General features: G+C 44.9%; 45 non-coding genes across 45 annotated transcripts; all 45 read left to right on the top strand.

Annotated features, from left to right (window-relative positions):
• The first annotated feature begins 110 nt into the window (after positions 1–110).
• Positions 111–183, top strand: TRNAA-AGC (transfer RNA alanine (anticodon AGC)). Its single transcript has one exon. It is a non-coding gene; the product is annotated as a tRNA-Ala (tRNA).
• Positions 184–259: 76 nt separating this feature from the next.
• TRNAA-AGC (transfer RNA alanine (anticodon AGC)) lies at positions 260–332 on the top strand. The gene has a single exon. It is a non-coding gene; the product is annotated as a tRNA-Ala (tRNA).
• Positions 333–408: 76 nt separating this feature from the next.
• TRNAA-AGC (transfer RNA alanine (anticodon AGC)) lies at positions 409–481 on the top strand. The gene has a single exon. It is a non-coding gene; the product is annotated as a tRNA-Ala (tRNA).
• A 225-nt stretch (positions 482–706) lies between these two features.
• Positions 707–779, top strand: TRNAA-AGC (transfer RNA alanine (anticodon AGC)). Its single transcript has one exon. It is a non-coding gene; the product is annotated as a tRNA-Ala (tRNA).
• Positions 780–1,451: 672 nt separating this feature from the next.
• On the top strand, positions 1,452–1,524 carry TRNAA-AGC (transfer RNA alanine (anticodon AGC)). The gene has a single exon. It is a non-coding gene; the product is annotated as a tRNA-Ala (tRNA).
• Positions 1,525–2,206: 682 nt separating this feature from the next.
• Positions 2,207–2,279, top strand: TRNAA-AGC (transfer RNA alanine (anticodon AGC)). The gene has a single exon. It is a non-coding gene; the product is annotated as a tRNA-Ala (tRNA).
• A 76-nt stretch (positions 2,280–2,355) lies between these two features.
• On the top strand, positions 2,356–2,428 carry TRNAA-AGC (transfer RNA alanine (anticodon AGC)). The gene has a single exon. It is a non-coding gene; the product is annotated as a tRNA-Ala (tRNA).
• A 225-nt stretch (positions 2,429–2,653) lies between these two features.
• TRNAA-AGC (transfer RNA alanine (anticodon AGC)) lies at positions 2,654–2,726 on the top strand. Its single transcript has one exon. It is a non-coding gene; the product is annotated as a tRNA-Ala (tRNA).
• Positions 2,727–2,802: 76 nt separating this feature from the next.
• TRNAA-AGC (transfer RNA alanine (anticodon AGC)) lies at positions 2,803–2,875 on the top strand. Its single transcript has one exon. It is a non-coding gene; the product is annotated as a tRNA-Ala (tRNA).
• A 225-nt stretch (positions 2,876–3,100) lies between these two features.
• TRNAA-AGC (transfer RNA alanine (anticodon AGC)) lies at positions 3,101–3,173 on the top strand. Its single transcript has one exon. It is a non-coding gene; the product is annotated as a tRNA-Ala (tRNA).
• Positions 3,174–3,398: 225 nt separating this feature from the next.
• TRNAA-AGC (transfer RNA alanine (anticodon AGC)) lies at positions 3,399–3,471 on the top strand. Its single transcript has one exon. It is a non-coding gene; the product is annotated as a tRNA-Ala (tRNA).
• Positions 3,472–3,547: 76 nt separating this feature from the next.
• On the top strand, positions 3,548–3,620 carry TRNAA-AGC (transfer RNA alanine (anticodon AGC)). The gene has a single exon. It is a non-coding gene; the product is annotated as a tRNA-Ala (tRNA).
• Positions 3,621–3,696: 76 nt separating this feature from the next.
• Positions 3,697–3,769, top strand: TRNAA-AGC (transfer RNA alanine (anticodon AGC)). Its single transcript has one exon. It is a non-coding gene; the product is annotated as a tRNA-Ala (tRNA).
• A 225-nt stretch (positions 3,770–3,994) lies between these two features.
• On the top strand, positions 3,995–4,067 carry TRNAA-AGC (transfer RNA alanine (anticodon AGC)). Its single transcript has one exon. It is a non-coding gene; the product is annotated as a tRNA-Ala (tRNA).
• A 76-nt stretch (positions 4,068–4,143) lies between these two features.
• Positions 4,144–4,216, top strand: TRNAA-AGC (transfer RNA alanine (anticodon AGC)). The gene has a single exon. It is a non-coding gene; the product is annotated as a tRNA-Ala (tRNA).
• A 672-nt stretch (positions 4,217–4,888) lies between these two features.
• On the top strand, positions 4,889–4,961 carry TRNAA-AGC (transfer RNA alanine (anticodon AGC)). Its single transcript has one exon. It is a non-coding gene; the product is annotated as a tRNA-Ala (tRNA).
• Positions 4,962–5,633: 672 nt separating this feature from the next.
• On the top strand, positions 5,634–5,706 carry TRNAA-AGC (transfer RNA alanine (anticodon AGC)). Its single transcript has one exon. It is a non-coding gene; the product is annotated as a tRNA-Ala (tRNA).
• A 76-nt stretch (positions 5,707–5,782) lies between these two features.
• On the top strand, positions 5,783–5,855 carry TRNAA-AGC (transfer RNA alanine (anticodon AGC)). Its single transcript has one exon. It is a non-coding gene; the product is annotated as a tRNA-Ala (tRNA).
• A 374-nt stretch (positions 5,856–6,229) lies between these two features.
• TRNAA-AGC (transfer RNA alanine (anticodon AGC)) lies at positions 6,230–6,302 on the top strand. Its single transcript has one exon. It is a non-coding gene; the product is annotated as a tRNA-Ala (tRNA).
• Positions 6,303–6,378: 76 nt separating this feature from the next.
• Positions 6,379–6,451, top strand: TRNAA-AGC (transfer RNA alanine (anticodon AGC)). Its single transcript has one exon. It is a non-coding gene; the product is annotated as a tRNA-Ala (tRNA).
• Positions 6,452–6,527: 76 nt separating this feature from the next.
• TRNAA-AGC (transfer RNA alanine (anticodon AGC)) lies at positions 6,528–6,600 on the top strand. Its single transcript has one exon. It is a non-coding gene; the product is annotated as a tRNA-Ala (tRNA).
• Positions 6,601–6,676: 76 nt separating this feature from the next.
• TRNAA-AGC (transfer RNA alanine (anticodon AGC)) lies at positions 6,677–6,749 on the top strand. The gene has a single exon. It is a non-coding gene; the product is annotated as a tRNA-Ala (tRNA).
• Positions 6,750–6,974: 225 nt separating this feature from the next.
• Positions 6,975–7,047, top strand: TRNAA-AGC (transfer RNA alanine (anticodon AGC)). Its single transcript has one exon. It is a non-coding gene; the product is annotated as a tRNA-Ala (tRNA).
• A 76-nt stretch (positions 7,048–7,123) lies between these two features.
• TRNAA-AGC (transfer RNA alanine (anticodon AGC)) lies at positions 7,124–7,196 on the top strand. Its single transcript has one exon. It is a non-coding gene; the product is annotated as a tRNA-Ala (tRNA).
• A 1,268-nt stretch (positions 7,197–8,464) lies between these two features.
• TRNAA-AGC (transfer RNA alanine (anticodon AGC)) lies at positions 8,465–8,537 on the top strand. Its single transcript has one exon. It is a non-coding gene; the product is annotated as a tRNA-Ala (tRNA).
• Positions 8,538–8,613: 76 nt separating this feature from the next.
• TRNAA-AGC (transfer RNA alanine (anticodon AGC)) lies at positions 8,614–8,686 on the top strand. The gene has a single exon. It is a non-coding gene; the product is annotated as a tRNA-Ala (tRNA).
• A 76-nt stretch (positions 8,687–8,762) lies between these two features.
• TRNAA-AGC (transfer RNA alanine (anticodon AGC)) lies at positions 8,763–8,835 on the top strand. The gene has a single exon. It is a non-coding gene; the product is annotated as a tRNA-Ala (tRNA).
• Positions 8,836–9,060: 225 nt separating this feature from the next.
• On the top strand, positions 9,061–9,133 carry TRNAA-AGC (transfer RNA alanine (anticodon AGC)). Its single transcript has one exon. It is a non-coding gene; the product is annotated as a tRNA-Ala (tRNA).
• Positions 9,134–9,209: 76 nt separating this feature from the next.
• TRNAA-AGC (transfer RNA alanine (anticodon AGC)) lies at positions 9,210–9,282 on the top strand. The gene has a single exon. It is a non-coding gene; the product is annotated as a tRNA-Ala (tRNA).
• A 374-nt stretch (positions 9,283–9,656) lies between these two features.
• Positions 9,657–9,729, top strand: TRNAA-AGC (transfer RNA alanine (anticodon AGC)). The gene has a single exon. It is a non-coding gene; the product is annotated as a tRNA-Ala (tRNA).
• A 523-nt stretch (positions 9,730–10,252) lies between these two features.
• On the top strand, positions 10,253–10,325 carry TRNAA-AGC (transfer RNA alanine (anticodon AGC)). The gene has a single exon. It is a non-coding gene; the product is annotated as a tRNA-Ala (tRNA).
• Positions 10,326–10,550: 225 nt separating this feature from the next.
• Positions 10,551–10,623, top strand: TRNAA-AGC (transfer RNA alanine (anticodon AGC)). Its single transcript has one exon. It is a non-coding gene; the product is annotated as a tRNA-Ala (tRNA).
• Positions 10,624–10,699: 76 nt separating this feature from the next.
• Positions 10,700–10,772, top strand: TRNAA-AGC (transfer RNA alanine (anticodon AGC)). Its single transcript has one exon. It is a non-coding gene; the product is annotated as a tRNA-Ala (tRNA).
• Positions 10,773–11,742: 970 nt separating this feature from the next.
• TRNAA-AGC (transfer RNA alanine (anticodon AGC)) lies at positions 11,743–11,815 on the top strand. Its single transcript has one exon. It is a non-coding gene; the product is annotated as a tRNA-Ala (tRNA).
• A 374-nt stretch (positions 11,816–12,189) lies between these two features.
• TRNAA-AGC (transfer RNA alanine (anticodon AGC)) lies at positions 12,190–12,262 on the top strand. The gene has a single exon. It is a non-coding gene; the product is annotated as a tRNA-Ala (tRNA).
• A 486-nt stretch (positions 12,263–12,748) lies between these two features.
• TRNAA-AGC (transfer RNA alanine (anticodon AGC)) lies at positions 12,749–12,821 on the top strand. Its single transcript has one exon. It is a non-coding gene; the product is annotated as a tRNA-Ala (tRNA).
• A 458-nt stretch (positions 12,822–13,279) lies between these two features.
• TRNAA-AGC (transfer RNA alanine (anticodon AGC)) lies at positions 13,280–13,352 on the top strand. Its single transcript has one exon. It is a non-coding gene; the product is annotated as a tRNA-Ala (tRNA).
• Positions 13,353–13,428: 76 nt separating this feature from the next.
• TRNAA-AGC (transfer RNA alanine (anticodon AGC)) lies at positions 13,429–13,501 on the top strand. The gene has a single exon. It is a non-coding gene; the product is annotated as a tRNA-Ala (tRNA).
• A 76-nt stretch (positions 13,502–13,577) lies between these two features.
• TRNAA-AGC (transfer RNA alanine (anticodon AGC)) lies at positions 13,578–13,650 on the top strand. Its single transcript has one exon. It is a non-coding gene; the product is annotated as a tRNA-Ala (tRNA).
• A 1,566-nt stretch (positions 13,651–15,216) lies between these two features.
• Positions 15,217–15,289, top strand: TRNAA-AGC (transfer RNA alanine (anticodon AGC)). The gene has a single exon. It is a non-coding gene; the product is annotated as a tRNA-Ala (tRNA).
• A 672-nt stretch (positions 15,290–15,961) lies between these two features.
• On the top strand, positions 15,962–16,034 carry TRNAA-AGC (transfer RNA alanine (anticodon AGC)). The gene has a single exon. It is a non-coding gene; the product is annotated as a tRNA-Ala (tRNA).
• Positions 16,035–16,259: 225 nt separating this feature from the next.
• On the top strand, positions 16,260–16,332 carry TRNAA-AGC (transfer RNA alanine (anticodon AGC)). Its single transcript has one exon. It is a non-coding gene; the product is annotated as a tRNA-Ala (tRNA).
• Positions 16,333–16,408: 76 nt separating this feature from the next.
• Positions 16,409–16,481, top strand: TRNAA-AGC (transfer RNA alanine (anticodon AGC)). The gene has a single exon. It is a non-coding gene; the product is annotated as a tRNA-Ala (tRNA).
• A 374-nt stretch (positions 16,482–16,855) lies between these two features.
• Positions 16,856–16,928, top strand: TRNAA-AGC (transfer RNA alanine (anticodon AGC)). The gene has a single exon. It is a non-coding gene; the product is annotated as a tRNA-Ala (tRNA).
• A 76-nt stretch (positions 16,929–17,004) lies between these two features.
• TRNAA-AGC (transfer RNA alanine (anticodon AGC)) lies at positions 17,005–17,077 on the top strand. Its single transcript has one exon. It is a non-coding gene; the product is annotated as a tRNA-Ala (tRNA).
• The last annotated feature ends 47 nt before the right edge of the window (positions 17,078–17,124 follow it).

Here is a 17,124-nt window from a genome sequence, read left to right as displayed (position 1 = left end):
CGAGAGGTACTGGGATCGATGCCCAGCATCTCCAAAAGTTGTTTAACCTTTTATTAATTGAATGGATTGGCTGCTGTAATAGCACTTATGTTATGAACCGTTGTTGTCATGGGGATGTAGCTCAGGTGGTAGAGCGCTCGCTTAGCATGCGAGAGGTACTGGGATCGATGCCCAGCATCTCCAAAAGTTGTTTAACCTTTTATTAATTGAATGGATTGTCTGCTGTAATAGCACTTATGTTATGAACCGTTGTTGTCATGGGGATGTAGCTCAGGTGGTAGAGCGCTCGCTTAGCATGCGAGAGGTACTGGGATCGATGCCCAGCATCTCCAAAAGTTGTTTAACCTTTTATTAATTGAATGGATTGGCTGCTGCAATAGCATTTCAGTTAAGAACCGTTGCCGTCATGGGGATGTAGCTCAGATGGTAGAGCGCTCGCTTAGCATGCGAGAGGTACTGGGATCGATGCCCAGCATCTCCAAAAGTTGTTTAACCTTTTATTAATTGAATGGATTGGCTGCTGCAATAGTATTTTAGTTAAGAACCGTTGTTGTCATGCGGATGTAGCTCAGGTGGTAGAGCGCTCGCTTAGCATGCGAGAGGTACTGGGATCGATGCCCAGCATCTCCAAAAGTTGTTTAACCTTTTATTAATTGAATGGATTGGCTGCTGCAATAGCACTTATGTTATGAACCGTTGTTGTCATGGGGATGTAGCTCAGATGGTAGAGCGCTCGCTTAGCATGCGAGAGGTACTGGGATCGATGCCCAGCATCTCCAAAAGTTGTTTAACCTTTTATTAATTGAATGGATTGGCTGCTGTAATAGCACTTATGTTATGAACAGTTGTTGTCATGCGGATGTAGCTCAGATGGTAGAGCGCTCGCTTAGCATGCGAGAGGTACTGGGATCGATGCCCAGCATCTCCAAAAGTTGTTTAACTTTTTATTAATTGAATGGATTGGCTGCTGCAATAGTATTTTAGTTAAGAACCGTTGCTGGCATGCGGATGTAGCTCAGGTGGTAGAGCGCTCGCTTAGCATGCGAGAGGTACTGGGATCGATGCCCAGCATCTCCAAAAGTTGTTTAACTTTTTATTAATTGAATGGATTGGCTGCTGCAATAGTATTTTAGTTAAGAACCGTTGCTGGCATGCGGATGTAGCTCAGGTGGTAGAGCGCTCGCTTAGCATGCGAGAGGTACTGGGATCGATGCCCAGCATCTCCAAAAGTTGTTTAACCTTTTATTAATTGAATGGATTGGCTGCTGCAATAGTATTTTAGTTAAGAACCGTTGCTGGCATGCGGATGTAGCTCAGGTGGTAGAGCGCTCGCTTAGCATGCGAGAGGTACTGGGATCGATGCCCAGCATCTCCAAAAGTTGTTTAACCTTTTATTAATTGAATGGATTGGCTGCTGTAATAGCACTTATGTTATGAACCGTTGTTGTCATGGGGATGTAGCTCAGGTGGTAGAGCGCTCGCTTAGCATGCGAGAGGTACTGGGATCGATGCCCAGCATCTCCAAAAGTTGTTTAACCTTTTATTAATTGAATGGATTGGCTGCTGCAATAGTATTTTAGTTAAGAACCGTTGCTGGCATGCGGATGTAGCTCAGGTGGTAGAGCGCTCGCTTAGCATGCGAGAGGTACTGGGATCGATGCCCAGCATCTCCAAAAGTTGTTTAACCTTTTATTAATTGAATGGATAGGCTGCTGCAATAGTATTTTAGTTAAGAACCGTTGCTGGCATGCGGATGTAGCTCAGGTGGTAGAGCGCTCGCTTAGCATGCGAGAGGTACTGGGATCGATGCCCAGCATCTCCAAAAGTTGTTTAACCTTTTATTAATTGAATGGATTGGCTGCTGCAATAGTATTTTAGTTAAGAACCGTTGTTGTCATGCGGATGTAGCTCAGATGGTAGAGCGCTCGCTTAGCATGCGAGAGGTACTGGGATCGATGCCCAGCATCTCCAAAAGTTGTTTAACCTTTTATTAATTGAATGGATTGGCTGCTGCAATAGTATTTTAGTTAAGAACCGTTGCTGGCATGCGGATGTAGCTCAGATGGTAGAGCGCTCGCTTAGCATGGATTAGCATGCGAGAGGTACTGGGATCGATGCCCAGCATCTCCACAAGTTGTTTAACTTTTTATTAATTGAATGGATTGGCTGCTGCAATAGCATTTCAGTTAAGAACCGTTGCCGTCATGGGGATGTAGCTCAGATGGTAGAGCGCTCGCTTAGCATGCGAGAGGTACTGGGATCGATGCCCAGCATCTCCAAAAGTTGTTTAACCTTTTATTAATTGAATGGATTGGCTGCTGCAATAGCATTTCAGTTAAGAACCGTTGGTGTCATGGGGATGTAGCTCAGAAGGTAGAGCGCTCGCTTAGCATGCGAGAGGTACTGGGATCGATGCCCAGCATCTCCAAAAGTTGTTTAACTTTTTATTAATTGAATGGATTGGCTGCTGCAATAGTATTTTAGTTAAGAACCGTTGCTGGCATGCGGATGTAGCTCAGGTGGTAGAGCGCTCGCTTAGCATGCGAGAGGTACTGGGATCGATGCCCAGCATCTCCAAAAGTTGTTTAACCTTTTATTAATTGAATGGATTGGCTGCTGTAATAGCACTTATGTTATGAACCGTTGTTGTCATGGGGATGTAGCTCAGGTGGTAGAGCGCTCGCTTAGCATGCGAGAGGTACTGGGATCGATGCCCAGCATCTCCAAAAGTTGTTTAACCTTTTATTAATTGAATGGATTGTCTGCTGTAATAGCACTTATGTTATGAACCGTTGTTGTCATGGGGATGTAGCTCAGGTGGTAGAGCGCTCGCTTAGCATGCGAGAGGTACTGGGATCGATGCCCAGCATCTCCAAAAGTTGTTTAACCTTTTATTAATTGAATGGATTGGCTGCTGCAATAGTATTTTAGTTAAGAACCGTTGCTGGCATGCGGATGTAGCTCAGGTGGTAGAGCGCTCGCTTAGCATGCGAGAGGTACTGGGATCGATGCCCAGCATCTCCAAAAGTTGTTTAACCTTTTATTAATTGAATGGATTGGCTGCTGCAATAGCATTTCAGTTAAGAACCGTTGGTGTCATGGGGATGTAGCTCAGAAGGTAGAGCGCTCGCTTAGCATGCGAGAGGTACTGGGATCGATGCCCAGCATCTCCAAAAGTTGTTTAACTTTTTATTAATTGAATGGATTGGCTGCTGCAATAGTATTTTAGTTAAGAACCGTTGCTGGCATGCGGATGTAGCTCAGGTGGTAGAGCGCTCGCTTAGCATGCGAGAGGTACTGGGATCGATGCCCAGCATCTCCAAAAGTTGTTTAACCTTTTATTAATTGAATGGATTGGCTGCTGTAATAGCACTTATGTTATGAACCGTTGTTGTCATGGGGATGTAGCTCAGGTGGTAGAGCGCTCGCTTAGCATGCGAGAGGTACTGGGATCGATGCCCAGCATCTCCAAAAGTTGTTTAACCTTTTATTAATTGAATGGATTGTCTGCTGTAATAGCACTTATGTTATGAACCGTTGTTGTCATGGGGATGTAGCTCAGGTGGTAGAGCGCTCGCTTAGCATGCGAGAGGTACTGGGATCGATGCCCAGCATCTCCAAAAGTTGTTTAACCTTTTATTAATTGAATGGATTGGCTGCTGCAATAGCATTTCAGTTAAGAACCGTTGCCGTCATGGGGATGTAGCTCAGATGGTAGAGCGCTCGCTTAGCATGCGAGAGGTACTGGGATCGATGCCCAGCATCTCCAAAAGTTGTTTAACCTTTTATTAATTGAATGGATTGGCTGCTGCAATAGTATTTTAGTTAAGAACCGTTGTTGTCATGCGGATGTAGCTCAGGTGGTAGAGCGCTCGCTTAGCATGCGAGAGGTACTGGGATCGATGCCCAGCATCTCCAAAAGTTGTTTAACCTTTTATTAATTGAATGGATTGGCTGCTGTAATAGCACTTATGTTATGAACCGTTGTTGTCATGGGGATGTAGCTCAGGTGGTAGAGCGCTCGCTTAGCATGCGAGAGGTACTGGGATCGATGCCCAGCATCTCCAAAAGTTGTTTAACTTTTTATTAATTGAATGGATTGGCTGCTGCAATAGCACTTATGTTATGAACCGTTGTTGTCATGGGGATGTAGCTCAGATGGTAGAGCGCTCGCTTAGCATGCGAGAGGTACTGGGATCGATGCCCAGCATCTCCAAAAGTTGTTTAACCTTTTATTAATTGAATGGATTGGCTGCTGTAATAGCACTTATGTTATGAACCGTTGTTGTCATGCGGATGTAGCTCAGATGGTAGAGCGCTCGCTTAGCATGCGAGAGGTACTGGGATCGATGCCCAGCATCTCCAAAAGTTGTTTAACTTTTTATTAATTGAATGGATTGGCTGCTGCAATAGTATTTTAGTTAAGAACCGTTGCTGGCATGCGGATGTAGCTCAGGTGGTAGAGCGCTCGCTTAGCATGCGAGAGGTACTGGGATCGATGCCCAGCATCTCCAAAAGTTGTTTAACTTTTTATTAATTGAATGGATTGGCTGCTGCAATAGTATTTTAGTTAAGAACCGTTGCTGGCATGCGGATGTAGCTCAGGTGGTAGAGCGCTCGCTTAGCATGCGAGAGGTACTGGGATCGATGCCCAGCATCTCCAAAAGTTGTTTAACCTTTTATTAATTGAATGGATTGGCTGCTGCAATAGTATTTTAGTTAAGAACCGTTGCTGGCATGCGGATGTAGCTCAGGTGGTAGAGCGCTCGCTTAGCATGCGAGAGGTACTGGGATCGATGCCCAGCATCTCCAAAAGTTGTTTAACCTTTTATTAATTGAATGGATTGGCTGCTGTAATAGCACTTATGTTATGAACCGTTGTTGTCATGGGGATGTAGCTCAGGTGGTAGAGCGCTCGCTTAGCATGCGAGAGGTACTGGGATCGATGCCCAGCATCTCCAAAAGTTGTTTAACCTTTTATTAATTGAATGGATTGGCTGCTGCAATAGTATTTTAGTTAAGAACCGTTGCTGGCATGCGGATGTAGCTCAGGTGGTAGAGCGCTCGCTTAGCATGCGAGAGGTACTGGGATCGATGCCCAGCATCTCCAAAAGTTGTTTAACCTTTTATTAATTGAATGGATAGGCTGCTGCAATAGTATTTTAGTTAAGAACCGTTGCTGGCATGCGGATGTAGCTCAGGTGGTAGAGCGCTCGCTTAGCATGCGAGAGGTACTGGGATCGATGCCCAGCATCTCCAAAAGTTGTTTAACCTTTTATTAATTGAATGGATTGGCTGCTGCAATAGTATTTTAGTTAAGAACCGTTGTTGTCATGCGGATGTAGCTCAGATGGTAGAGCGCTCGCTTAGCATGCGAGAGGTACTGGGATCGATGCCCAGCATCTCCAAAAGTTGTTTAACCTTTTATTAATTGAATGGATTGGCTGCTGCAATAGTATTTTAGTTAAGAACCGTTGTTGTCATGCGGATGTAGCTCAGGTGGTAGAGCGCTCGCTTAGCATGCGAGAGGTACTGGGATCGATGCCCAGCATCTCCAAAAGTTGTTTAACCTTTTATTAATTGAATGGATTGGCTGCTGTAATAGCACTTATGTTATGAACCGTTGTTGTCATGGGGATGTAGCTCAGGTGGTAGAGCGCTCGCTTAGCATGCGAGAGGTACTGGGATCGATGCCCAGCATCTCCAAAAGTTGTTTAACTTTTTATTAATTGAATGGATTGGCTGCTGCAATAGCACTTATGTTATGAACCGTTGTTGTCATGGGGATGTAGCTCAGATGGTAGAGCGCTCGCTTAGCATGCGAGAGGTACTGGGATCGATGCCCAGCATCTCCAAAAGTTGTTTAACCTTTTATTAATTGAATGGATTGGCTGCTGTAATAGCACTTATGTTATGAACCGTTGTTGTCATGCGGATGTAGCTCAGATGGTAGAGCGCTCGCTTAGCATGCGAGAGGTACTGGGATCGATGCCCAGCATCTCCAAAAGTTGTTTAACTTTTTATTAATTGAATGGATTGGCTGCTGCAATAGTATTTTAGTTAAGAACCGTTGCTGGCATGCGGATGTAGCTCAGGTGGTAGAGCGCTCGCTTAGCATGCGAGAGGTACTGGGATCGATGCCCAGCATCTCCAAAAGTTGTTTAACCTTTTATTAATTGAATGGATTGGCTGCTGTAATAGCACTTATGTTATGAACCGTTGTTGTCATGGGGATGTAGCTCAGATGGTAGAGCGCTCGCTTAGCATGCGAGAGGTACTGGGATCGATGCCCAGCATCTCCAAAAGTTGTTTAACCTTTTATTAATTGAATGGATTGTCTGCTGTAATAGCACTTATGTTATGAACCGTTGTTGTCATGGGGATGTAGCTCAGGTGGTAGAGCGCTCGCTTAGCATGCGAGAGGTACTGGGATCGATGCCCAGCATCTCCAAAAGTTGTTTAACCTTTTATTAATTGAATGGATTGGCTGCTGCAATAGCATTTCAGTTAAGAACCGTTGCCGTCATGGGGATGTAGCTCAGATGGTAGAGCGCTCGCTTAGCATGCGAGAGGTACTGGGATCGATGCCCAGCATCTCCAAAAGTTGTTTAACCTTTTATTAATTGAATGGATTGGCTGCTGCAATAGCATTTCAGTTAAGAACCGTTGTTGTCATGGGGATGTAGCTCAGATGGTAGAGCGCTCGCTTAGCATGCGAGAGGTACTGGGATCGATGCCCAGCATCTCCAAAAGTTGTTTAACCTTTTATTAATTGAATGGATTGGCTGCTGCAATAGTATTTTAGTTAAGAACCGTTGTTGTCATGCGGATGTAGCTCAGGTGGTAGAGCGCTCGCTTAGCATGCGAGAGGTACTGGGATCGATGCCCAGCATCTCCAAAAGTTGTTTAACCTTTTATTAATTGAATGGATTGGCTGCTGTAATAGCACTTATGTTATGAACCGTTGTTGTCATGGGGATGTAGCTCAGGTGGTAGAGCGCTCGCTTAGCATGCGAGAGGTACTGGGATCGATGCCCAGCATCTCCAAAAGTTGTTTAACTTTTTATTAATTGAATGGATTGGCTGCTGCAATAGCACTTATGTTATGAACCGTTGTTGTCATGGGGATGTAGCTCAGATGGTAGAGCGCTCGCTTAGCATGCGAGAGGTACTGGGATCGATGCCCAGCATCTCCAAAAGTTGTTTAACCTTTTATTAATTGAATGGATTGGCTGCTGTAATAGCACTTATGTTATGAACCGTTGTTGTCATGCGGATGTAGCTCAGATGGTAGAGCGCTCGCTTAGCATGCGAGAGGTACTGGGATCGATGCCCAGCATCTCCAAAAGTTGTTTAACTTTTTATTAATTGAATGGATTGGCTGCTGCAATAGTATTTTAGTTAAGAACCGTTGCTGGCATGCGGATGTAGCTCAGGTGGTAGAGCGCTCGCTTAGCATGCGAGAGGTACTGGGATCGATGCCCAGCATCTCCAAAAGTTGTTTAACTTTTTATTAATTGAATGGATTGGCTGCTGCAATAGTATTTTAGTTAAGAACCGTTGCTGGCATGCGGATGTAGCTCAGGTGGTAGAGCGCTCGCTTAGCATGCGAGAGGTACTGGGATCGATGCCCAGCATCTCCAAAAGTTGTTTAACCTTTTATTAATTGAATGGATTGGCTGCTGCAATAGTATTTTAGTTAAGAACCGTTGCTGGCATGCGGATGTAGCTCAGGTGGTAGAGCGCTCGCTTAGCATGCGAGAGGTACTGGGATCGATGCCCAGCATCTCCAAAAGTTGTTTAACCTTTTATTAATTGAATGGATTGGCTGCTGCAATAGTATTTTAGTTAAGAACCGTTGTTGTCATGCGGATGTAGCTCAGATGGTAGAGCGCTCGCTTAGCATGCGAGAGGTACTGGGATCGATGCCCAGCATCTCCAAAAGTTGTTTAACCTTTTATTAATTGAATGGATTGGCTGCTGTAATAGCATTTCAGTTAAGAACCGTTGCTGGCATGCGGATGTAGCTCAGGTGGTAGAGCGCTCGCTTAGCATGCGAGAGGTACTGGGATCGATGCCCAGCATCTCCAAAAGTTGTTTAACTTTTTATTAATTGAATGGATTGGCTGCTGCAATAGTATTTTAGTTAAGAACCGTTGCTGGCATGCGGATGTAGCTCAGGTGGTAGAGCGCTCGCTTAGCATGCGAGAGGTACTGGGATCGATGCCCAGCATCTCCAAAAGTTGTTTAACCTTTTATTAATTGAATGGATTGGCTGCTGCAATAGTATTTTAGTTAAGAACCGTTGCTGGCATGCGGATGTAGCTCAGGTGGTAGAGCGCTCGCTTAGCATGCGAGAGGTACTGGGATCGATGCCCAGCATCTCCAAAAGTTGTTTAACCTTTTATTAATTGAATGGATTGGCTGCTGTAATAGCACTTATGTTATGAACCGTTGTTGTCATGGGGATGTAGCTCAGGTGGTAGAGCGCCCGCTTAGCATGCGAGAGGTACTGGGATCGATGCCCAGCATCTCCAAAAGTTGTTTAACTTTTTATTAATTGAATGGATTGGCTGCTGTAATAGCACTTATGTTATGAACCGTTGTTGTCATGGGGATGTAGCTCAGATGGTAGAGCGCTCGCTTAGCATGCGAGAGGTACTGGGATCGATGCCCAGCATCTCCAAAAGTTGTTTAACCTTTTATTAATTGAATGGATTGGCTGCTGTAATAGCACTTATGTTATGAACCGTTGTTGTCATGGGGATGTAGCTCAGGTGGTAGAGCGCTCGCTTAGCATGCGAGAGGTACTGGGATCGATGCCCAGCATCTCCAAAAGTTGTTTAACTTTTTATTAATTGAATGGATTGGCTGCTGCAATAGTATTTTAGTTAAGAACCGTTGTTGTCATGCGGATGTAGCTCAGATGGTAGAGCGCTCGCTTAGCATGCGAGAGGTACTGGGATCGATGCCCAGCATCTCCATAAGTTGTTTAACCTTTTATTAATTGAATGGATTGGCTGCTGCAATAGCATTTCAGTTAAGAACCGTTGCCGTCATGGGGATGTAGCTCAGATGGTAGAGCGCTCGCTTAGCATGCGAGAGGTACTGGGATCGATGCCCAGCATCTCCAAAAGTTGTTTAACCTTTTATTAATTGAATGGATTGGCTGCTGCAATAGCATTTCAGTTAAGAACCGTTGCCGTCATGGGGATGTAGCTCAGATGGTAGAGCGCTCGCTTAGCATGCGAGAGATACTGGGATCGATGCCCAGCATCTCCAAAAGTTGTTTAACTTTTTATTAATTGAATGGATTGGCTGCTGCAATAGTATTTTAGTTAAGAACCGTTGTTGTCATGCGGATGTAGCTCAGATGGTAGAGCGCTCGCTTAGCATGCGAGAGGTACTGGGATCGATGCCCAGCATCTCCAAAAGTTGTTTAACTTTTTATTAATTGAATGGATTGGCTGCTGCAATAGTATTTTAGTTAAGAACCGTTGCTGGCATGCGGATGTAGCTCAGGTGGTAGAGCGCTCGCTTAGCATGCGAGAGGTACTGGGATCGATGCCCAGCATCTCCAAAAGTTGTTTAACTTTTTATTAATTGAATGGATTGGCTGCTGTAATAGCACTTATGTTATGAACCGTTGTTGTCATGGGGATGTAGCTCAGATGGTAGAGCGCTCGCTTAGCATGCGAGAGGTACTGGGATCGATGCCCAGCATCTCCAAAAGTTGTTTAACCTTTTATTAATTGAATGGATAGGCTGCTGCAATAGTATTTTAGTTAAGAACCGTTGCTGGCATGCGGATGTAGCTCAGGTGGTAGAGCGCTCGCTTAGCATGCGAGAGGTACTGGGATCGATGCCCAGCATCTCCAAAAGTTGTTTAACCTTTTATTAATTGAATGGATTGGCTGCTGCAATAGTATTTTAGTTAAGAACCGTTGTTGTCATGCGGATGTAGCTCAGATGGTAGAGCGCTCGCTTAGCATGCGAGAGGTACTGGGATCGATGCCCAGCATCTCCAAAAGTTGTTTAACCTTTTATTAATTGAATGGATTGGCTGCTGCAATAGTATTTTAGTTAAGAACCGTTGCTGGCATGCGGATGTAGCTCAGATGGTAGAGCGCTCGCTTAGCATGCGAGAGGTACTGGGATCGATGCCCAGCATCTCCAAAAGTTGTTTAACCTTTTATTAATTGAATGGATTGGCTGCTGTAATAGCACTTATGTTATGAACCGTTGTTGTCATGGGGATGTAGCTCAGGTGGTAGAGCGCTCGCTTAGCATGCGAGAGGTACTGGGATCGATGCCCAGCATCTCCAAAAGTTGTTTAACCTTTTATTAATTGAATGGATTGGCTGCTGCAATAGTATTTTAGTTAAGAACCGTTGTTGTCATGCGGATGTAGCTCAGATGGTAGAGCGCTCGCTTAGCATGCGAGAGGTACTGGGATCGATGCCCAGCATCTCCAAAAGTTGTTTAACCTTTTATTAATTGAATGGATTGGCTGCTGCAATAGCATTTCAGTTAAGAACCGTTGCCGTCATGGGGATGTAGCTCAGATGGTAGAGCGCTCGCTTAGCATGCGAGAGGTACTGGGATCGATGCCCAGCATCTCCAAAAGTTGTTTAACCTTTTATTAATTGAATGGATTGGCTGCTGCAATAGCATTTCAGTTAAGAACCGTTGCCGTCATGGGGATGTAGCTCAGATGGTAGAGCGCTCGCTTAGCATGCGAGAGATACTGGGATCGATGCCCAGCATCTCCAAAAGTTGTTTAACTTTTTATTAATTGAATGGATTGGCTGCTGCAATAGTATTTTAGTTAAGAACCGTTGTTGTCATGCGGATGTAGCTCAGATGGTAGAGCGCTCGCTTAGCATGCGAGAGGTACTGGGATCGATGCCCAGCATCTCCAAAAGTTGTTTAACTTTTTATTAATTGAATGGATTGGCTGCTGCAATAGTATTTTAGTTAAGAACCGTTGCTGGCATGCGGATGTAGCTCAGGTGGTAGAGCGCTCGCTTAGCATGCGAGAGGTACTGGGATCGATGCCCAGCATCTCCAAAAGTTGTTTAACCTTTTATTAATTGAATGGATTGGCTGCTGCAATAGTATTTTAGTTAAGAACCGTTGCTGGCATGCGGATGTAGCTCAGGTGGTAGAGCGCTCGCTTAGCATGCGAGAGGTACTGGGATCGATGCCCAGCATCTCCAAAAGTTGTTTAACCTTTTATTAATTGAATGGATTGGCTGCTGCAATAGTATTTTAGTTAAGAACCGTTGCTGGCATGCGGATGTAGCTCAGGTGGTAGAGCGCTCGCTTAGCATGCGAGAGGTACTGGGATCGATGCCCAGCATCTCCAAAAGTTGTTTAACTTTTTATTAATTGAATGGATTGGCTGCTGCAATAGTATTTTAGTTAAGAACCGTTGCTGGCATGCGGATGTAGCTCAGGTGGTAGAGCGCTCGCTTAGCATGCGAGAGGTACTGGGATCGATGCCCAGCATCTCCAAAAGTTGTTTAACCTTTTATTAATTGAATGGATTGGCTGCTGCAATAGTATTTTAGTTAAGAACCGTTGCTGGCATGCGGATGTAGCTCAGGTGGTAGAGCGCTCGCTTAGCAGGCGAGAGGTACTGGGATCGATGCCCAGCATCTCCAAAAGTTGTTTAACCTTTTATTAATTGAATGGATTGGCTGCTGTAATAGCACTTATGTTATGAACCGTTGTTGTCATGGGGATGTAGCTCAGGTGGTAGAGCGCTCGCTTAGCATGCGAGAGGTACTGGGATCGATGCCCAGCATCTCCAAAAGTTGTTTAACCTTTTATTAATTGAATGGATTGGCTGCTGCAATAGTATTTTAGTTAAGAACCGTTGTTGTCATGCGGATGTAGCTCAGGTGGTAGAGCGCTCGCTTAGCATGCGAGAGGTACTGGGATCGATGCCCAGCATCTCCAAAAGTTGTTTAACCTTTTATTAATTGAATGGATTGGCTGCTGTAATAGCACTTATGTTATGAACCGTTGTTGTCATGCGGATGTAGCTCAGGTGGTAGAGCGCTCGCTTAGCATGCGAGAGGTACTGGGATCGATGCCCAGCATCTCCAAAAGTTGTTTAACTTTTTATTAATTGAATGGATTGGCTGCTGCAATAGCACTTATGTTATGAACCGTTGTTGTCATGGGGATGTAGCTCAGATGGTAGAGCGCTCGCTTAGCATGCGAGAGGTACTGGGATCGATGCCCAGCATCTCCAAAAGTTGTTTAACCTTTTATTAATTGAATGGATTGGCTGCTGTAATAGCACTTATGTTATGAACCGTTGTTGTCATGCGTTGTTGTACTGGGATCGATGCCCAGCATCTCCAAAAGTTGTTTAACTTTTTATTAATTGAATGGATTGGCTGCTGCAATAGTATTTTAGTTAAGAACCGTTGCTGGCATGCGGATGTAGCTCAGGTGGTAGAGCGCTCGCTTAGCATGCGAGAGGTACTGGGATCGATGCCCAGCATCTCCAAAAGTTGTTTAACCTTTTATTAATTGAAAGGATTGGCTGCTGCAATAGTATTTTAGTTAAGAACCGTTGCTGGCATGCGGATGTAGCTCAGGTGGTAGAGCGCTCGCTTAGCATGCGAGAGGTACTGGGATCGATGCCCAGCATCTCCAAAAGTTGTTTAACCTTTTATTAATTGAATGGATTGGCTGCTGTAATAGCACTTATGTTATGAACCGTTGTTGTCATGGGGATGTAGCTCAGGTGGTAGAGCGCTCGCTTAGCATGCGAGAGGTACTGGGATCGATGCCCAGCATCTCCAAAAGTTGTTTAACCTTTTATTAATTGAATGGATTGGCTGCTGCAATAGTATTTTAGTTAAGAACCGTTGCTGGCATGCGGATGTAGCTCAGGTGGTAGAGCGCTCGCTTAGCATGCGAGAGGTACTGGGATCGATGCCCAGCAAGAACCGTTGCTGGCATGCGGATGTAGCTCAGGTGGTAGAGCGCTCGCTTAGCATGCGAGAGGTACTGGGATCGATGCCCAGCATCTCCAAAAGTTGTTTAACCTTTTATTAATTGAATGGATTGGCTGCTGCAATAGTATTTTAGTTAAGAACCGTTGTTGTCATGCGGATGTAGCTCAGATGGTAGAGCGCTCGCTTAGCATGCGAGAGGTACTGGGATCGATGCCCAGCATCTCCAAAAGTTGTTTAACCTTTTATTAATTGAATGGATTGGCTGCTGCAATAGCATTTCAGTTAAGAACCGTTGCCGTCATGGGGATGTAGCTCAAATGGTAGAGCGCTCGCTTAGCATGCGAGAGGTACTGGGATCGATGCCCAGCATCTCCAAAAGTTGTTTAACCTTTTATTAATTGAATGGATTGGCTGCTGCAATAGTATTTTAGTTAAGAACCGTTGCCGTCATGGGGATGTAGCTCAGATGGTAGAGCGCTCGCTTAGCATGCGAGAGGTACTGGGATCGATGCCCAGCATCTCCAAAAGTTGTTTAACCTTTTATTAATTGAATGGATTGGCTGCTGCAATAGCATTTCAGTTAAGAACCGTTGCCGTCATGGGGATGTAGCTCAGATGGTAGAGCGCTCGCTTAGCATGCGAGAGGTACTGGGATCGATGCCCAGCATCTCCAAAAGTTGTTTAACTTTTTATTAATTGAATGGATTGGCTGCTGCAATAGTATTTTAGTTAAGAACCGTTGTTGTCATGCGGATGTAGCTCAGATGGTAGAGCGCTCGCTTAGCATGCGAGAGGTACTGGGATCGATGCCCAGCATCTCCAAAAGTTGTTTAACTTTTTATTAATTGAATGGATTGGCTGCTGCAATAGTATTTTAGTTAAGAACCGTTGTTGTCATGCGGATGTAGCTCAGATGGTAGAGCGCTCGCTTAGCATGCGAGAGGTACTGGGATCGATGCCCAGCATCTCCAAAAGTTGTTTAACTTTTTATTAATTGAATGGATTGGCTGCTGCAATAGTATTTTAGTTAAGAACCGTTGCTGGCATGCGGATGTAGCTCAGATGGTAGAGCGCTCGCTTAGCATGCGAGAGGTACTGGGATCGATGCCCAGCATCTCCAAAAGTTGTTTAACCTTTTATTAATTGAATGGATTGGCTGCTGCAATAGTATTTTAGTTAAGAACCGTTGCTGGCATGCGGATGTAGCTCAGGTGGTAGAGCGCTCGCTTAGCATGCGAGAGGTACTGGGATCGATGCCCAGCATCTCCAAAAGTTGTTTAACTTTTTATTAATTGAATGGATTGGCTGCTGCAATAGTATTTTAGTTAAGAACCGTTGCTGGCATGCGGATGTAGCTCAGGTGGTAGAGCGCTCGCTTAGCATGCGAGAGGTACTGGGATCGATGCCCAGCATCTCCAAAAGTTGTTTAACCTTTTATTAATTGAATGGATTGGCTGCTGCAATAGTATTTTAGTTAAGAACCGTTGCTGGCATGCGGATGTAGCTCAGGTGGTAGAGCGCTCGCTTAGCATGCGAGAGGTACTGGGATCGATGCCCAGCATCTCCAAAAGTTGTTTAACCTTTTATTAATTGAATGGATTGGCTGCTGCAATAGTATTTTAGTTAAGAACCGTTGCTGGCATGCGGATGTAGCTCAGGTGGTAGAGCGCTCGCTTAGCATGCGAGAGGTACTGGGATCGATGCCCAGCATCTCCAAAAGTTGTTTAACCTTTTATTAATTGAATGGATTGGCTGCTGCAATAGTATTTTAGTTAAGAACCGTTGCTGGCATGCGGATGTAGCTCAGGTGGTAGAGCGCTCGCTTAGCATGCGAGAGGTACTGGGATCGATGCCCAGCATCTCCAAAAGTTTTTTAACTTTTTATTAATTGAATGGATTGGCTGCTGCAATAGTATTTTAGTTAAGAACCGTTGCTGGCATGCGGATGTAGCTCAGGTGGTAGAGCGCTCGCTTAGCATGCGAGAGGTACTGGGATCGATGCCCAGCATCTCCAAAAGTTGTTTAACCTTTTATTAATTGAATGGATTGGCTGCTGCAATAGTATTTTAGTTAAGAACCGTTGCTGGCATGCGGATGTAGCTCAGGTGGTAGAGCGCTCGCTTAGCATGCGAGAGGTACTGGGATCGATGCCCAGCATCTCCAAAAGTTGTTTAACCTTTTATTAATTGAATGGATTGGCTGCTGTAATAGCACTTATGTTATGAACCGTTGTTGTCATGGGGATGTAGCTCAGGTGGTAGAGCGCTCGCTTAGCATGCGAGAGGTACTGGGATCGATGCCCAGCATCTCCAAAAGTTGTTTAACCTTTTATTAATTGAATGGATTGGCTGCTGCAATAGTATTTTAGTTAAGAACCGTTGCTGGCATGCGGATGTAGCTCAGGTGGTAGAGCGCTCGCTTAGCATGCGAGAGGTACTGGGATCGATGCCCAGCATCTCCAAAAGTTGTTTAACCTTTTATTAATTGAATGGATAGGCTGCTGCAATAGTATTTTAGTTAAGAACCGTTGCTGGCATGCGGATGTAGCTCAGGTGGTAGAGCGCTCGCTTAGCATGCGAGAGGTACTGGGATCGATGCCCAGCATCTCCAAAAGTTGTTTAACCTTTTATTAATTGAATGGATTGGCTTCTGCAATAGTATTTTAGTTAAGAACCGTTGTTGTCATGCGGATGTAGCTCAGATGGTAGAGCGCTCGCTTAGCATGCGAGAGGTACTGGGATCGATGCCCAGCATCTCCAAAAGTTGTTTAACCTTTTATTAATTGAATGGATTGGCTGCTGCAATAGTATTTTAGTTAAGAACCGTTGCTGGCATGCGGATGTAGCTCAGATGGTAGAGCGCTCGCTTAGCATGCGAGAGGTACTGGGATCGATGCCCAGCATCTCCAAAAGTTGTTTAACCTTTTATTAATTGAATGGATTGGCTGCTGTAATAGCACTTATGTTATGAACCGTTGTTGTCATGGGGATGTAGCTCAGGTGGTAGAGCGCTCGCTTAGCATGCGAGAGGTACTGGGATCGATGCCCAGCATCTCCAAAAGTTGTTTAACCTTTTATTAATTGAATGGATTGGCTGCTGCAATAGTATTTTAGTTAAGAACCGTTGTTGTCATGCGGATGTAGCTCAGGTGGTAGAGCGCTCGCTTAGCATGCGAGAGGTACTGGGATCGATGCCCAGCATCTCCAAAAGTTGTTTAACCTTTTATTAATTGAATGGATTGGCTGCTGTAATAGCACTTATGTTATGAACCGTTGTTGTCATGGGGATGTAGCTCAGGTGGTAGAGCGCTCGCTTAGCATGCGAGAGGTACTGGGATCGATGCCCAGCATCTCCAAAAGTTGTTTAACTTTTTATTAATTGAATGGATTGGCTGCTGCAATAGCACTTATGTTATGTACCGTTGTTGTCATGGGGATGTAGCTCAGATGGTAGAGCGCTCGCTTAGCATGCGAGAGGTACTGGGATCGATGCCCAGCATCTCCAAAAGTTGTTTAACCTTTTATTAATTGAATGGATTGGCTGCTGTAATAGCACTTATGTTATGAACCGTTGTTGTCATGCGGATGTAGCTCAGATGGTAGAGCGCTCGCTTAGCATGCGAGAGGTACTGGGATCGATGCCCAGCATCTCCAAAAGTTGTTTAACTTTTTATTAATTGAATGGATTGGCTGCTGCAATAGTATTTTAGTTAAGAACCGTTGCTGGCATGCGGATGTAGCTCAGGTGGTAGAGCGCTCGCTTAGCATGCGAGAGGTACTGGGATCGATGCCCAGCATCTCCAAAAGTTGTTTAACCTTTTATTAATTGAATGGATTGGCTGCTGTAATAGCACTTATGTTATGAACCGTTGTTGTCATGGGGATGTAGCTCAGGTGGTAGAGCGCTCGCTTAGCATGCGAGAGGTACTGGGATCGATGCCCAGCATCTCCAAAAGTTGTTTAACCTTTTATTAATTGAATGGATTGTCTGCTGTAATAGCACTTATGTTATGAACCGTTGTTGTCATGGGGATGTAGCTCAGGTGGTAGAGCGCTCGCTTAGCATGCGAGAGGTACTGGGATCGATGCCCAGCATCTCCATAAGTTGTTTAACCTTTTATTAATTGAATGGATTGGCTGCTGCAATA

Source organism: Lepisma saccharinum, chromosome 13, assembly GCF_977018435.1.
Source record: "Lepisma saccharinum chromosome 13, izLepSacc3.1, whole genome shotgun sequence".
In the NCBI taxonomy this organism is placed as follows: Eukaryota; Metazoa; Arthropoda; class Insecta; order Zygentoma; family Lepismatidae; genus Lepisma; species Lepisma saccharinum.
The sequence above is the reverse complement of the archived record's forward strand: the minus strand, read 5'-3'. Positions and strand labels throughout refer to the sequence as shown.